The sequence below is a fragment of the Charadrius vociferus genome, unplaced genomic scaffold (assembly GCF_000708025.1).
Source record: "Charadrius vociferus isolate BGI_N301 unplaced genomic scaffold, ASM70802v2 scaffold380, whole genome shotgun sequence".
NCBI classification, from domain to species: domain Eukaryota; kingdom Metazoa; phylum Chordata; class Aves; order Charadriiformes; family Charadriidae; genus Charadrius; species Charadrius vociferus.
In genome coordinates, this window is record NW_009646428.1 from 550,324 (window position 1) to 569,342 (window position 19,019).

The following is a 19,019-nucleotide window of genomic DNA, read 5'->3' on the forward strand; positions in this document are numbered from 1 at the left end:
AGAGTTTGTCCTCAGCCATTTGAGGCAAACTCTATACCAATCCTCTAATAAAGCCGAGTTTTAGAAACCATAATGGGTAATGTGTGTACATAAAATTTTAAATATCCTTGTTCTACCAATCATGTGATATATCTCACATGGTGGATCCTACAAATTAAGTAAACTTCACTACAGATGGCATTTTGTTATTTATATGATGACTTAGAATAGCACTCAGTGGGTCTTACCACAGGTTACATAAACAAAATAATGTAGAATATCAGTAATTTAGAGGAAGTTTTCTGATTGGATCAAAGAATAATTTGTAATACAAATACCATTTGTGCATGCAAATAAGTTTCTTCCTGGAGATGTTTTCAGGATTTTTGCCTATGTGTGTGTTCATGTATATACACACGTATATATGCACACATACATGTTAAGGAGATTAAACTGTTTTCTTAGATGAACCATGAACATATTTTCCCCTTCCAACCACATTTTGACAGATAGATTCATGGGTATTTGTGCCTTTAGTAAAGAACTAATGAAACCTTTTGAAAAGTAATGTACCTGAAGAAATAGTAAATGCTAACAACTGATGCACAACTTTTTATGATTCAAGCCTTACATATAAAATCAACTTCTCTAGTAATAAATGTACTGTGTTATATAATGCTCCACTAACACATCAAATAACAACAGATTTAGTTTTTACTTTACTGAACAATAATATATTCAGTTTTGCAACAGCAGAGTCTTTTCTTATTGTTTCACTTACGTTTAGATGAAGCTTTGATGGGCATTTTAAAAGAATAAAGTCAGGCTGCAAAAAAATATATTTGACTAGTATCATTGAATCATTTATATCATCATCAGATTCTTTATGTTTTACAAAAATGAAGGGCAAATATTTTCTAGGTATTTATTTTGAACCTATGTTATGTGAATACACATCTTCAGTTGTCTTTATTTTCAATTTTTGCAAGTTTTACTGAGTCAGCTGACTTTTCAAATGCAAGTTTCAAAATGACAGTATTATTTCTAATCTACAATCAGTCATGAAAATATTCGTCCTTTACCTCTTCATGAAAGTATTTAAATTGTTGATGTTGAATTGGATGTTTAGTATTATTTTATTATATGTCTTAATTAGGTACACTAAACCTCTGTTGCTGGAAAAAAATGCTACCAAAAATATCAATATTTGGCTAGCATACAGGGGAAAGTGACAATTACTGACTTTATTTACTTAGCTGGGCATGTTTGTCAGAGAAAGTAAGTTGTCTTTTGAATTATAGGAATCACAGAAGTAAAACTGATGGCCAGATCTCATGCAAACTGCTCTTGTGTATAACTCTATGAGAAAGTGGGAAAATTTTTGAATAACTGGCAACTGAATCTATGATGTAAAAACTATGTGTTTTCCTTTTCATGGGAAAGAATAGTTCCAGCCTAACCAGTAAAATGAGATACTAAATAACCTGTTTATCTCATGGTTTTTTTTAAAAAAAAAGAATTAAAACCATTTGTCAGTTCATTGATTAAGTCTGGGTTCTTAATCTTTAACAAGTCTTTAGCTTTTTATAAGTGATGTCGTTGATTTCAAAACAGGACAGAAACAAACTCCACATTTAACTTAATTTCTTATATAGAGAGCAAGGTTTATAAAACCTCTCTTTACAACTGCAGTTTTGTATTCACAATTAACTTCACATTCAAATATTAGGAAGCTTGCAGAAATTACTGAATCTGAGTGTAATTAGGTAGTGTAATAATGTTATAATTTCTGAAACAATTAACATTGTATATTCAAGAGCAGAAATAATAACTTAGGTATGCTGGGTTAATTTAATGACATGGGGGTTTGAGTGCACCCTCAGCAGGTTTGCCAATGATACCAAGTTCTGTGGTGCAGTCAAAATGCTGAACGGAAGGGATGCCATCCAGAGGGACCTGGACCGGCTGGAGATGGGGGCCTGTGCAAACCTCAGGAAATTCAACAAGGCCAAGTACAAAGTTCTGCACATGAATTGGGGCAATCCCAAGCACAAATACAGGCTGGGTGGAGAATGGATTGACAGCAGCCCTGAGGAGAAGGATCTGAGGGTTTTGGTTGATAAGAAGCTCAACATGAGCCAGCAATGTGTGTTCGCAGCCCAGAAAGCTGACCACATCCTGGGTGCATCAAAAGAAGAGTAGCCGGCAGGTCAAGGGAGGTGATTCTACCCCTCTACTCCATTCTCATGAGACCCCACCTGGGGTACTGTGTCCAGCTCTGGAGCCCTCAACATAAGAAGGACATGGACCTGTTGGAGTGGGTCCAGAGGAGGGCTGTGGAGATGATCAGAGGGCTGGAGCACCTCTCCTATGAGGACAGGCTGAGAGAGTTGGGGTTGCTCCAGCCTGGAGAAGAGAAGTCTCCAGGAAGACCTTATTGCAGGCTTGCAGTACCTAAAGGGGACCTACAGAAGAGATGGGGAGGGACTCTTTATCAGGGAGTACAGCTATATGACAAGGGCTAATAGTTTTAAGATGGAAGAGAGTAGATTTAGATTAGATTTTAGGAATAAAATCTTTACTGTGAGGGTGATGAGGCACTGAAACAAATTGCCCAGACAAGTTGTGGATGCCCCGATCCTGGAGGTGTTCAAGGCCAAGTTGGATGGAGCTTTGAGCAACCTGTTGTAGTGGAAGTTGTCCCTGCCCATGGCAGGGGTGCTGGAACTAGATGATCTTTAACGTCCCTTCCAACTCTAAGCATTCTGTGATTCTGTGAAATCAAGAGTGTAATATTTGATGTCTCACATCAGCTGATTTCAAAGTCTCTAAACATGCTGATTTAGGCTATATACTAGCCTAAGACAATGGTGATTTTTAAATACCTGATTGCTCTTAATTTACACCGATATTTATTAAAAGATATACCTGAAGTGATTTGTCACTATTATTTACATATGCAAGCAACCTACTAGAATATATGTACATTAACGTTGTATCTGTCCTTGTATTCTTCTATGATTCCTCAGAACTAGAAAACATACAGGACCAGTTAATATGGTAAAAAATAATGTAAGAAGTAATGTACGGTAATGACTAACTAGCTAAATAAATAAATGAAGTATGATACAAAAATAAATAAAAAAAGAACAGTTGAAAAGCACAGGGGAGGAATGGATGGAGTAAGTTGCAAAAAAAAAAAAAATATTTAATTATAAAATTTTCCCTTAGCACAAAAAAAAAGACAAAGAAAAAAAAGATGTTTTATGCAACACAAAATTAAAGTGTTTTTTATTCATTTGTAAGACAGTGACATAATTTACACTAGTTCACTATGGGGCCCTAGGCAATTAGTAGGGAAATATTGTTTCTTTGTAATATTTGGTTGGAATCAAGGTTTGGATCAAAAAGTCACTAGTGAAAATACATATTTAACCAGAGAACACAACTGAAACAATTAAATTCCTGATACATGAGATGTTGTGGGGATAGATCCTCCAGAACTAAAATTTTGCAGTACCTTTCCAGTGAAAAATGAGAGACTAGAGAAGGCACTGGTGTATCTAAGGTGAATGCCTGCATTACAACGCACAGCACCCTAAAGACATACAGTTAGCTCTGAGACACCTGACATTCTCTTCAGAGCAAGTGGTACCATGCAAATACTAATTCAAATGATAACTCCCAAAGCAGAACATCCATTGCTGTGTGGTACTGCACCTGAGTTAATTAGCCCCGCTGTTAGAGCTAATGAGCCTGGGCAGAGCGCTGCAGCAATGCAGCTTGGCTCCTTTTTTGCACCATGAAGTGTGTACGTACCCTAATTAGTAGGCCAGGAGATAAAAATATGTCTGTAAGCCTGTTTTTTTTCCAAGGAATTCTAACCTAATACGTTTTATGTTGCAATTGGAAATTGTATGCTTTAACCAGAATTTGTTATGGCCATTGTGAGGAACTTTTTAACATCCATAATTTGACAGAGCTACTCAGTGCACATGGTTCAGCTTCCCACGCCTTTCCTTGGCAATGGCTTTCTTTAACTTTATACTGACTAGAGATATGAAACTCATGTCTCAGTAGCGGTTGAACAGTAAATGTTCCTTATCAAATACAAAGAACTAATAGGGAAGACGATTTGGGTCATTAATAAGGTTTTCAAATATTGTAAATACATTTTGCGAAAATTACTAAACAGGGAGAAAATTCAAATGACTGAGATTTTGCATAGTTTGGCTGAAGTTTGAGGGAACTTCAAATTAGGTTTAAATGCAAGTCTAGAAAGGAAGTATGCTTTAAAGCATAGTTTACAGTATAATCACATTTTCTGTGTTTTGTGGTAGGTATATGCTCACAAAGACTCAAGTCCAGTTTTGGCTAAGGATTACAAATTGGGTGGAAGCAACGATTATTTCAAAGACTAAAACAAAGTACAAAACTCTAAAGGAAACGACCAAGTGACTCAGTTTGTCTATCTGAACACTGAAGTAAACATATTACATAACCTAGTTGTTTACATAATAATGATATGTTAAGCAATGAAACAAGGATTGAAGTTATAGTATCATGCATGCAAAATAGGTTTAACCTGAGTTCTCTTTTGATAACTGTACAACAAAGTTAGTTAAGCAGGCTGCATGTGGAACAGACAGTTGAAATTATAGGTTGAAGTCTGAAAAAAGATAACTACATAGAAAAGTCTAACTATGAAAAAAATCCTGCAGAAAAATCATGATGAACACAGTGGAAAGCTGAATTAATTTAATCTGATAAATAACATAGAAAAACATTTACAAAAGATAAAATACCAAGTGTACGATATATTCTGCTATTTATAGAAATACTGCAATTTGTTAATTATTCAACTTTCTTAATGTAAATGAAACTTGTTTGTTTGTATGCAAATGTGAATTTGTAATTTTATATATTGCATAAATCAATATAGTTTACTAACTATGCAATAAAATTCTGAATATTTGGATTTCTCAGATATTTTTTTTTCTGGATGTAGAGGATACAGACACAGTAATGTGCCTGGACATGATCTTGGGCAACTGGTTGTAGATGGTCCTGCTTGAGCAAGGTGGTTGGACCAGATGCCCTTGGAGGTCCCTTTCAACCTCAACCATTCTGTGATTCTGCAGTGACTCTGTGATTCTGTGATATTGTGCTGCTAGATGCATATTTAGCTTTTTCCCAATGTTTTTCTAAAACATTCATTAGGATTTTTTAGAATTTCTTCTCCAAAAATTTCCCGTTGGAATTTTCTGGAAAAGAATGTCCACTCAGTATGAAATTTAGGTATTTGAGAATTTATTTTATTTTGCCTCAGGACAAATTTCAGAGCATTTCTTTTTAACAAGGAGAAATGTTGATTCAAAATTATATCTTTAATTAACACTAAGTACCACTAGAATATAATAAACTATATTAGAACAACAGGAGAGCCTCAGGGAAGTTGTGTTTGTAGAGACTGGTGGATGCAGAAGCAGGTGATGGGACTGTATAGTGAGTAAACCCACTTGCTACCCACCGCAGGTGGTCCTGTCTGAGTCAGAGCCGAGGTATGGCACAGCCCAGCTACAGTGCTGCTGTCAGCAGCAGAACTAGAGAGTCCCCTGGAGGGAAGGCTACTTTATTTGCTGTGGGCAGGGCAACAGCTCAAGTCATGAAGCAGGTACAAGAGGGACTGATATCTCTATTGCATAATTTTTCCAGTCAAATGTTCTGCTATAAGCCCAACAGGTGTACGTGTGCTGTCCTCGTCTCCTGGACCTCTACACATAATCATACCATGAAGAAACATACACGACACACATACACATCATTCAACCTCTGTAAATAAACACATAGTGTCATAGTGTCAGTACGAAGCCATCAGCCGTACTTACCTGTATGCCACCCAGACCTACTCCCAACCTCACATCCCACCCCACTGTTATCTTTGTTCTGACTCTGCTTTCTCAGCCCTTATCACCTACATACTCACAGACACACACAGAGGTATTTATGCATTAATTCCTCCCTAGATCTTGTATGCATGATTGAGGAGGCATCAAGATCCATGTCACACTATTTTGGAGAGTTCAGATCACATGGGAAATGCTGTCTGCATGAAAGTGCACATGCTGAACAGCTGCTGAAAATGGATAGTACGAGCTGGTGATGATAGGGAGGGAAGTAAGAATAGGTGGGTTATGCCCTAAAGATCTACGTAAGTTTCTGGTATGTCATGTGCACAGGAGGTGTGGGCGAAAGTGTGGTGCTGCTGGTGGCCCCCACGGCCAGTTCAAACCACGGGAAGCCACAGATAACTAGTGTTGAGGGAGTGCCAGCCACCATGAACACTGTGACAATGGCACACAGTCAAGGAGGAGCATCTGTTGGGAACAATGTCAACAGTCTGTGTGGCAGTTCACACAGAAGAGCACGTGGGAAGGGCTGCGCACTCTGCCAGTGAACAAGCTGCTGCCTGCTCTGCTTGCACACAGGCTCAGGCCACAGCCCTGACAATCACCCCAATTAACTGGTGGCTGTGCAAGCCTACTCAAAAGCTTGAAGTCTCTAGGAAATTAGAATTAGAAGGATGACATCTTTCAAAGTAATTACTATTTTATAAGTGGACTCTTTTTCTAAGAACTGCAAGGAGACCGTGACCTGTTGAAAGAAAAATGTGACCACCCACTGCAACTGCCAGGTTGTGTCCGAAACACAAATGGAAGCACCACAGCCTACCTATGCTGAACACTCTACCCAAACAGACCTCTACAGGAACTGAAATAGGTGTACCACCCCTTAAGTTGCATGGAGCTTGTTGTGGAATTTTTATGGCACGCCTAGAGATGAATTAAACACACATTTGTTCTTGAATATAAAAGAATAAATTAATGCACAATGCATTTGGCAGATTCCCATAACAATATATGGTTCTACATGGAGTCAGCAAAGATGCCTCACAAGCAGATTTCTCATATACACTTGCACTGGCACCAATGCCTTCAGCAGTTGCATGGGGTATCTCAGCCTGGCCATGGGTCCATCCCCCAGCCCAGCTTTGCTGCCCAAAGATGGCCCTTGAGCTTGGGCCCCTGAGTGCTCCCATTCCAGGATGGTCTACAAGGTAATTCTGAGGCTGCTTTTTACCTCATGACCAAGGGCAATTCCTCTCCCTTGCAAGGAATCATCCTGTCTGTGTCATTCATGCTTCCAGCCAGTTTAACACCTTCTTCCAGCTGGGCCTTCTTGCCCTCCATGCCAGATCATTTCTCCATCACAAATTACCGCTGCTGGACAGTTAAAATTAGAATTTCCCCTTCAAGCTGCAGTATATGTAAGTCCCTGTAGCACTTGAAGGCAGAATTGGATGTCATATAGTTGCAAGTGTGCCCAGCTGGAAGAAATCGGACAAGTAACTATGTTACAAGAGGAGCTAAAAAACCCACACGTTGTCCAAGAATGTGAGCAGTAGATCGATACATAGTATTGCGCACTGCCCCAGTTTGAGCAATGTCCCTGCCTTAAGTCTGTGCAAGGGAAAGGTAAGCCTGAATTCAGCCTCAAGCTGACTGAAACAAGTAACTCATGAGATGTAGGAGACTGGACCCTTTTGCTCAGGGCAGCAGAAAGAACCTTCCTCCATGCCCAGAGGTGCTCCTACATAACAGACCCGATGCTCTGGGGTTGCAGAATGAAGAACATGTAACTAGTGGGCAGGAAGTCAATCATGCAAAGTTGATCCAGCCACCTACCCACATTAAAACCAGTGCCGCCAGAAAAGCATGTTAGGCATTAGTAATTTGAGATTCCATACCCAGAGGCACCAAAGCATCCATTTGCCATCCAGACATCTTTAAAGAAGTTTGCTGCCTACCAGGAACTTGCATTCATGACATTGAAAGGCTACTGAGCCTGGTGAACCCTACAGACGGTCATCTGCTCCTACTATTCCATGTAAACTCCAATGATATTGTGTCAAAGCAACTTAGAACCACCAAAAGAACAATGTTAAAAGGGTCAGGAGCACAGGTGGTGTCCTCTATCCTCCCAGTCAGAGGACTGGGTTTAGGAAGGTGAAGTCAAATTGAACAGGTGAATGCTTGGCTGTATAGCTGTTGCCATACTCAAGGTTTTGGCTTCTATAATCACGGGTCTTCCTTTGAGAAGCCAAGTCTGTTGGGAGCTGATGGGAGTCACCTGACCAAGAGGGGCATCTTCACCAACAGGATGGCCAGACTAGACTTAGTGGGGGGAAGGTAAAGGAGTTTTGAGCAACAAAGTGCCAGGGGATGCTGATATATTAGGAACCAACAGGGAAACACCTGTGAAATGCCTCAAAGGAATTAGGGTTTTTTCCTCTAATAAGGTGACATGGTAGGTAGCCCAGCTGAGGTGCCTATATACTGATGAACGTAGCATGGGTAACACACAGGATGAGTTGGAAACACCATGCAGCTAGAAAGCTATGATCTAACTGCTATCACTGAAACTTGGTGGGACGAAACACATAAATGGATTGCTGCAATCGGTAGCTATAAATAGGTCAGAAGCAACAGGCAAGGAAAGAGGTGGGGGGCAAAGGTTGCCCTCTCTGTAAAAATTGGTTGATTGCACAGAGCGATCTTTGAAAAACAGTGATGAACAGATTGAGAGTTTATGGTTAAAAATGGGATGCCAAGCCAACAAAGGAAATTTTGTGGCTAGTGTTTACTACAGGTTACCCAGTCAAGGGAACCCTGTTGGTGAAGCTCAGCTATAGAAAACATCTGCTCATAGGCTCTGCTCCTTCTGGGGGACTTTAATCCTCCTGGCATCTGTTGGGAAAGTAGCACAGCAAACTATAAACAGCCCAGGAGACTCATGGAGTGCATTGAGGATAGGTTCATAATCCACATGATAGCCCAACCAAGGGCTAACAGTTACAGGACCTGTTGCTTACCAACACAGATGAACTAATAAAAGAGGTCAAGACTGGTGGCAGCCTGGACTGTGATCATACCTTTTTTTGACTCAGTTTTCACTCTTCTCACATCTATCAAGTCCCTGAACCACAAGCCCTTCCCACCATAAGAGCATTACAGGTTCACCACCTGAGGAACCTGAATACATACAAGTCCATGGCATCCAATGAGATACTTCCCAGGGTGCTGAATTGACTGATGTAGTTGCTAAGCCACTCCCCATCATACCTGAGAAGTTGTGACAGGCAGGTGAAGTTCCCAGTGACTGGAAAAATGGAAACAATGCACCCATTTTTAAAGAGTGATAAGGAGGACCCTGGGAACTACCAACCAGTCAGTCTCACCTCTGTGCCTGGTAAGATATGGAACAGATCCTCCTGTAAGTTATGTGAAAGCAAATGGAAGACAGGCAGGTGATCAGAGGCAGCCGACATGGCTTCACCAAGGGCGAATTTTGCCTGACTACTCTAGTGGCCTTCTATGATGGAGTGGCTGCATCAGTGGAAAAGGAAAGAGCAACTGATGTCACCTACCTGGAATTCTGTAAGGTCTTTGATATTGTCTCTCCCAACATTCTTGCTCATAAATTGGAGAAATATGGGTTTCATGGAGAGACTGTGAGGTGGATAAGGAATTGGCTGGATGGCTACATCCAAGAGTTACAGTCAATGGCCTAATGTCCCAGTGGAAACCAGTAACTAGTGGTGTCCCTCAAGGCTCCATACTGTGGTCAATACCATTTAATATCTTCATCAATAATATGGCTAGTGGGATTGAGGGCACCCTCAGCAAGTTTGCAGATGACAGCAAGCTGAGTGGTGCAGATGATTTCCTTGAGGGAAGGGACCAGAGGGACCTTGACAGGCTTAAGGAGTGGGTGCATGAAAACCAAGACAAGTGCAAAGTCCTGCATGTGGGTCAGGGCAACCCCCAATACCTATGCAGACTAGGGGATTAACTGATTTGGAGGAGGCCTGCAGAAAAGGACTTGGAGATGCTGAAGGTTGAAAAATCGGATATGAGCCGGCAATGTGTGCATGCAGCCCAGAAAGCCAACCATATCCTGGGCTGCATCAAAAGAAGGATGGCCAGCAGGGTTAGGGAAGTGCTTCTCCCCCTCTACTCTGCTCTCATGAAACCCCCACCTGCAGTACTGCATCCAGCTCTGGGTTCCCCAGTACAAGAAAGACATGGGCCTGTTAAAACTGATCCAGAGGAGGGCCACAAAAATGAACAGAAGGACAGAACACCTCTCCTATGAGAAAAGGCCTAAAGAGTTGAGGTTGTTCAACCTGGACAACAAAAGGCCTCGGGGACACCTTATTACAGCCTTTCAATATATAAAGGTGGCTTATAAGAAAAACAGAGAGAGACTTTTTACCAAGGCCTGCAGTGATAGGACAAGGGGCAATGGAAAATTTTTTTTATGATGTGGGTGCTGAGACAGTGGAACAGGCTGCTCAGAGAAGTTGTGCATGACCCATCATTGGAAATATCCGAGTTAAGGCTAGACAGGGATTTAAGCAACCTGATCTGATAAAAGATATCTTTGCCTATGGAAGGGAGGGTGGACTAGATGATCTTTAAAAGTGTCCTCTAACCCAAACCATTCTGTGTTTATATGGTTCTATATTATTATTTCACACAAAGACCCAAACTGTCACAGAAAGCTTGAAAACACAACCTTAAGTCAGTCAGCTACTAAGCAATAAGATGTCTCAAAATCATTTTTATCTCCTCATCTTCTAGTTTTTTAAACCTGTATTTCCACAACCTGAACGTCCCTGAAGTAAATTCTCCTGACATAAAACATTTTATTCAAAGGGAATATTCTGCATTTTATGAAATTTTGAGAGAGGAGGGTCCATTTCAGCTTTGTGGTTCTTTAAAACAGAACTTCAGTTTGATTTATACTATTCTTTGTTCATTCTCCTTTCCCAGTCTGTGCCCCTTTCTTTTTCAGTTTAGAAACTGAGCACAAAATTCAGTTACTTACTGAGCTTTGTATTTTAATTGGCTGGAAATGTAAGTCAGTGCTGTGCCCTGTAATGAGCCCTGAGAGTCATTACAGTATTTTTCCAAAGTGGTAGCCATGCAAATAAGAAAAACAAAAATCTGACACAAAATTTATAATGCAGTGTTTTAAAATATGTTTTTAATTTTACAAAATAATTAAAGCCCTGGAAAGGCCTAAACATACAGAATTTCTAGTTCTGACCTTCACAAAATACTTGCTTTTCTGCTAGATTATTTGAGGTGCCACTTACAGACTGTGCAAAGGCCAAGTATGCAGGATCATAAAAGCTTTCTTATGCTTTACAGTAGCAAAAGTTATTTCTTCATTGTAACAGCATTCCTCAGTCAGAATGACTTCTACTTTTTGCAGGCTATCAGGCTAAATGGGTGACTGACAGAAGATATTGACTATTTAAAGGACTTTAAATGAAAGCCCTAGCATATACTTCAGCTAATTGTTCACTTTATGATTGGTTTTATACTAGAAATAATTTTGACTGGTCTCCTCACTCCATGCTGTCTTTTTCCTTCTAGCATGTTTTACATGGGTGTTTTCTGAAACAGAATTTTTCCAGATTTCTTACAGCTCTCCCATTTAGAGAAGGCAAGCCATTGCTTCCTTTCCTGTTACTGTGAATTCTCGTTTATATCTCAAAAGAAAAGTAGAGAAAACTATGTTAATTCCTTCCTCAGCTCATTGCTACTTAGGTTCAAGGGACATGTTCTGATGTGTTGAAAATGCACAAAGAGGCATGAGAGAGCAAGGATATTACCATTTGTCTTCTTCACTAGAGTTTATGCTTAAAAATAATATGATTTGCTCATGTAGCATTTCAAAGTCCATTTTAGGAAGTACCATAATATTAGTTAAACTAAATTTTTTTTCAGTTTTTTTTTTGGTTTGGTTTGGTTGTTGTTTTTTTTCAGGTAGCAAAGTACTGAAAGCTTGTGCAAAAGAACTGAAATTACCATTATTGAGCTTCTGTCCCATAAGACTTAGCTGAATATTCTATTATATTATTCAATTTCCCCTTGACCTGATTTTGTTCCCCTGATTATAACAGTCGGCGTATTTCTCAGAATGTTCAAGGTGGCTTCAGTAATAAAACCAGTTAAGTCTAAAACCTCCCCCCATGCTTTTTAAAATACAAGCCAGTTTTAAATTGATTGACTAAAACAAAATGCCCTCCTCATTCCTCAAGTGATTTATCAGATGAACCTAGGTCACACTGTCAGCTCTTGCATGGGCTTCCAGGGATTCAGAATTGAAGATGATGATAAGTGATGAATCTTGGTCATATGAAAACCCTGAGGGATACAAAATTTTATTAGGTGGCAGATGCAAAACACAATTAGCCTTCAACCTAGCCATTTTATTCCTAGTAAAGGGTCTATCTGAGTCAAGCTAATTGTCCCCACTTGTCTAGAAATCTATGAAAAGATCTATTGCTCATAGAAATGCTGTTAATAACTTTTTTTGGTTTTTTTTCCACTTGCACCTCTGGCTCCTGTTAAGGTCACAAGTTAATACAATAAGGTCTGGATGAGATCAGTGATTTCTATACAGTGCCAGGACAGACCTATCTTTATTTAAGTGATATTCATTTTGAATTGTTCCAGTTACCTGCCTTTGAGGAATAAGACATCTACAGTCACATTCGAGTAATCTGATTATCTGTTACTAAAAATCTTGTATCTATTGGCTTTTGTAGAGCTAGCAATGTATTTTCTTACTTCCTACATCTTTTATGCATTTTGAATGCTTATAGTAATTTAAATTTATTGAATATTTCATAGCTGAAAGAGTGAGTGTTTCAAATTTTTGTTTCCACTATAAAAGGCACTAATTAATTAAGTTCATACTACCAAGCTATGTGCTTTATTTTTCAGATATAGAAAGATTTTTTCCTGGACTAAGCCATTTTCAAAAAATTATTAATGTGCTAATATTCACAGCTTTATAAGAACAAGTATATTTTATAATTACCAGTGTTGCAAACTTATCCTTGGAACTCTTGTTTTGTTATTGATTATTCTGTCAACAGAACAGAAAAAAATCACACTGAACAACACATTTTTATCCTGAAATAAAATTATATTTGTGGAAGCAACATTTTAAGTTCAGTTTCTTCTGTACCACACACAGTATTAACTTCAAAACTTTGCTCTTCCAAAAACTCAAAAGCAAGAATTTGCATTCACAGAACAATTGCTAAGTGAAAAATAAAATTGCAGCATTTTCTGAGACTTCAGTTAAGACCATGTGAATAACATGGACCTGACTGCTTAGTATTTTGTGAGGTCCCCACTAGAAACAGTCAAACATTTCTTAGGTAAGTGGTCACACAGCCTTGTACCTTGTGAGGTCATTTACACTCTTAGAAACCACTCTAAGATGCTACCAAACCAAGAGCTATTTACATATGTTTTGAACACAACTTCAGTGATTACAAAAGCTGAGACTGGTATTCATCCAAATGACAAGCTTCATTCCTGATAGATCATTTCACACTACTGTTTACACAATTCGCAGCAGTTACAGTTTTCAGTGCCTCTTAACCAAAGAATGAATGATCAAAAATTAAAGAGAGAAATGTCATGGATTACCTTTCTTATAACTTTATGTACATTTTGTATTTTTTGTACCTACAACATTCATACATTTATTTAATTTGAAACTTTTGTCATCTTGTAGTAATATGAAAAGGATGATAATGAAGTTTTATTGTTTTGACTCATTTATTTCCAGAAATAGCAAAACCATCTTTTGTCTTGAAAAGGGATAAGTTCAGTCTCACAGCTGGGCCATTGCTGGGATCGCTCAGAGGAGGTGGGACAGCTCGCACGACTGGAGTGTTGTGATGGACAGACACAGCCCTTCAGGAGGCACACACAGAGAAAAGCGGATGGCGGTGCTCCCTGTGCACAGGAGCAGTCAGATGTGTGGAACAGACAGAGTGTGGGGGAGAGTTTGTGTCCCAGGGTCAGAGGAGAGGCTGGTAAAGCTGAAAACATAGTGGGAATGAGTTACAGACCAGCCATTCTGGGTGAGGAAGTGGGTGAAGCCTTCTTTAGGATATTTAAGGATGTCTCTGTCACAGACCCATGACACCTCCTGGAAGGACATTTTTGGAGGACACAGGCAATCAAGATTTCAGGAGTGTATCAGGAGTAACTTCCTGATACAGGTACTGGATGGGCCAAGTGGCGGTGATGCACAACTGGACTTGCTTTTCACTAACAAGGAAGTGTGAGTTGTGCATGTTGTAATCAATGGCAGCCTCAGCAATGGTGACCAAGAAGTAATGATTTTCAGGGTCCTGAGAGGAGTGAGGAAGGAGAACAACAGAGCACAGATCCTGGACTTCAGGAGGACAGATTTTGGCTTATTCAGAAACTGGTAGATGGTACTCCATGGGAAGCAGCTCTGAATGGCAAAGGACCTCAGGAAAGCTAAGAAGTCTTTAAGGACAAACTACCAGAACTCTTGATCCCAACACTCAGAAAATCAAAGTGGTCTTGACTAAGTGGACAACTCACAGCGTAGCTCCAATGCAAAAAGGCAGCATACAGGGATGGAACAAGGACAGACTACAAAGGAAGAATTTTAAAACATTGCCCTTATATGCACAGATGGTTTCAGGAAAGCCAAACTCAGCTGAAGTTGGGGGGACATCAAGGGCAACATGAGCTTCTACTACTATGTTTGTAGTAAAAGGCTAAACAAGGAAAAAGTGTGAATGTTGTTGAATGAGGCAGGTGATTTTGTGACAGTGGACAGACAACACTGAGGTATTCACTGCCTTCTTTGCCTCAGTCCTCAATGACAAGGTGTGACAGGCCTTGCGGGTCAGTGACAGGGCTCAAGGAGGAGAAGCTACCAGACAGAAATGAGGGTTGAGTCAAGACATCAACCCATGTTTGGCACCTGATGGGCAGCACTTAAAGGTGCTGAGAGATCAGGCTGATATCCCTTCAAGGTCATTCTCCATCAGCTTTAAAATGTCAGGGAGACTGAAGAAGGTCTCTGACAACTGAAGAAATACAATTTTTGCACCCATCTTCAAAACATGGCAAAACCAAAACCTGGAGAACCAAGGGTCAGTTGGCCTCATTTCTGTCTGTAGGACAGTCAAAGTGGGAATTCTCTTTAAGCACAATTAGGGGCAGGTGATGGAGAGGGAGACTGGAGATAGCCAGCACAGATTTATTAAGGGTAAAACAGACTTGACTAATCTAACTCTTTCTGTGATAAAATGACGAGATTTGTGGATGAGAGGAGAACAGTGGTATAATTTACGTACTGTTATTTCCTCACTCATTCTTTTTCTCTGTGATCCATTATCTGTCTAGACTATAAACACTCAGTGGCAGAGCTTTTCTAGTGCTCTGCATTTGTACCTTGCTGAGTATAAAAGGGCCTCAGTACATTTCAGATATATCTTGTTTTCAAAAGTAAAGGTGATCTGCAGAGTGAGCAGACCTCCAGAAGCTTATGTCCCCTTGAGGCTCAGAGATATCTTTATGCATGTTTGTACACAGCCTATGTACACATGACCCTCCTTGACAGCATTGCAACTAGAAAGACATTGAGCCACAACAGGCATGGATGGAATTCAGCAAAGATCTCCCCAAAAAAAAACATTCCTGACTCATGATCAAAAGCCTCAGTGGTTTGCCCACCAGTACAGTCATGGTCTTTGGGATGTCACTGAAATAAAACAACAAATTCATCCCTGATGAAGGACTTCTAAAGAAGGAGACAAAAATAACACTGTACACGTATTTTTGACTACCCTGTATTTTTCTACTCAAAAAGATACAAAATTATTCACATCAATTCTAAAAATGTTTTCCATGGGATATTCTTGTAAAATGAGCAGGGCCTATGAAGCCCAATGAAGGAGAACTCCAAGTAGGTTTCCCTTAAGCCACCGTCTCAAATTTGGTTCTGCAAATAAATAGTTTCATATTCGGAAAAGAAGTGTCTCTGACTGCACATGAGATACAGTGAAAAATTATACTACATGATTTTTTTTTTATATTGTAAATTTCCCCCTAGATAGCAAAACTGTAAAAACCATTCATCTACCTGAATTTCACTTGAATGTACAAGAAGGAATTCAGCTCTACCTTCAGTAACTTAACTATACTATTTATTCCCATTTCATGCTTAAATTAAATCACAGATGACTTGATATCTTTGTTCAAAGTTCATCTAAACTCCCTTATTTTCATTAGTTTTGCCATTATGTACTTAAGACCTTAAAGAAAGAGCATGAAGAATCAAGTCTCATTCACATTCTAGCAAAATCCCAAATTCTGTCATTTGATAACCATGTGCCATCCTGATGACAAATAGCTAAGACATTGTATCATCACTCTACAGTGCTAGGCCTTGCAGCTTGGGATTTATTTTATATTCAGTGAGTGGAAAACCCTGTAAAGCATTCCTGTCCAGCTGACCAAGTGCACACCAATTTAGGGAAAGCCTTTAATGCCCATTTGGTCTTGCGGATATTTCCTTTTGCTGTTATTCAGTTTTTTTACACCAAAGCTAGGCTTATATCACAAAAGCAGACTTAAGAGTTCTAAGTTCCTAAAAGCTTTAGTTAAGGCTCTGCAAGTCCTTGTTTTCAGGGTTCAAGCAAAGTATAAAGTTATGTAGTTGACTGTGATCTTGGATAATATTTTTTTTCCATAGAGGACTAAACTTCATTAAAATACTTTATTTTTAGTTTTATTTTCCACTTCTAAAGCTGAGGAAGGGCAAGAGAAAAAAAAAATGAGTATACTGCATGCTTATTTAGTCTCATATAAATATAATAATGATGTTTAGTTCATAAAAACACAGTTCTGAAAATAATTAGCCTCATGTTCTCATAGCAGAAAATGTGGTAAAGTTTTTGAGGTTGGAACAACTGCTTTATAGCTTCAGTAACAATGTTTCTTAAGTTATTTGGGTTTGATTTTGTTTTTAAATATGACTGCTATATTGACATACTCTACAATGCTAAATGCACGGGAACTCCATAATATAACCAATGCACATTAAGGTAAACAAAGTAACTGTTGTGTGAATTTAGGTGTGTATTTAAAACATTCAATATTAGGCTTTCCAGAGCAGTTACTGTGCAATACAGTGCTCTGGTAAACAAAACAAATGTAAGACAGTCAAACAAAACCTAAAATGTTAATTGAGATACAGTAAGCACTGTTTAAGATTAAGAAGCCACAGAGAGACTTGAACAGTTGTATGCATTGGATCAAGACATGGTACCACCATGGACTGGCATGTCAGTGATCCATGTAATTACTGTAGAGAAGAAACTTTCCAGGTTTTAATGTAAGGTTATTAGAGGAATGGTTTGTTGGAGGCACAAAGAGATTGCATTAGATAATCTCTATTAGATGTCATACTTTTAGCTAAGTCGAATCCCATATATGCACTAACCCCCAGAAAATATGGCTTAAAGTGACAAACACAAAGTTATTAGGGTTATCTTTTTAAAATATCTTTTAAAAATGACTTAGAAAGAAGATAATTAATTTCTTTTAGATGTAAACCAGTGCACTTGACCATACAATCATCCCCTCAAAAATCTAAATAACCATCTGGTATTGCAAAACACCTATCTGAACAGAACTTTAAGATGGACAGGTATGGATCTTGTACACATATTATTTGCCTAATGGTAAACATAAAAAAATAATAATTCCTCAAAACGTGTCCTACTCTTTTAACAGTTGCTTTCCCATACCACATACTGTATATATGCGCGAGTAACAACACAGATGTATAGACAATTTCTCTAGGAATATGACAGCAATCTTAATTTTGAATGGCCTTACTTTTGAAGATTGTTTTCTTTCAGCAAATTTGATAAGTTTTCTTGCCACACCCACTTTTTTTTCTACAGTTGAGTGTTTTGCAGTGTAGTTATCTCCCCTACAGACACTAAAATAATAAATAATGTACGGAGGCTTAGGGAATTTTGCTGTAAGAGTTTATGAATAGGGCAATAATTCATCTCAATCTCACTTTCTATTTTCAACTAATGTCCTTAGCATCTGTTTTCATGTCTGATCAGATCATTCCATGAAGCTATCAATCTGTGGATGATGAGTACGTTTCAAACAGGAAACCCTCAATATCCTATACACTTACATATTAAATAAAAAGTTTGTTTTTTAAGGTTTCCAAGGGTCAAAAGAAGTCCATACATTTAAAAAGTGCTAAGTATTTAATACTGGCATCAGATGTAGTAGACTGAAGGAAATCTTTTAATTACAGCAGAACTGAGCAATTTTTGCAGTTTCTCCCTGGTTCTATTCATATCTTAACAGAAAAGAATGAGGCCACATGTTCAGTAGGTGTTTGATTGTATACAGCAGTGATATTCATATCCCTGTATTACACTTAGTACAATTTCAGAAAGCTTTGTTCAAAGAAAAAAAAAAAATACAAGGAGAGAAAATGGCAACAATTTAGTCCTTTAGGAGATTTGGACTTCTTAGCCCAAATTGTATGCTGGCAACACTAACCAGGTTTCAGCTGTATTGGGCAGGAAATTAGAAACAGAAAGTGGATTGCGAAGCCCACTGAAAGTGTGGGAGGATAGCCAGACTCTTCAGCATGGGGATATTCTTTTACCAAATGAAGAAGCAGACAGAGAAGCCAAACCTCACAGTGTTTAGGGAAAGTTAAGGGCCAAAAGTTTTCTTTGCAGTCAAAACATAACTGCCTAGATCAGTTAAGGAAGTTAAGGAAGCAGCAGTAAATTATTTCATTTTTGTACAGTTTAGTGCCTCAATAAATGCTTCAAAGATGAGATATTTTCCCCAGATGTTCCTTCAGTTTTGACAATGTATAAAAGACACATTATTATTAGCACTTGCAGGCTAAGTTTGACCCTGAGTGAAATCTAGTGTCATTTCTAAAGGTATTTTGCCCAGGTGGATCCCTTCACTTCAGTGAATTTGGAAACATTAGTCATTCCCAGTGTTAGTGCAGCTGAATAGTGTGGCCGTGAAGCTCTTCTGTGTCACTGGGCCTGTGCAAGGCCAGCA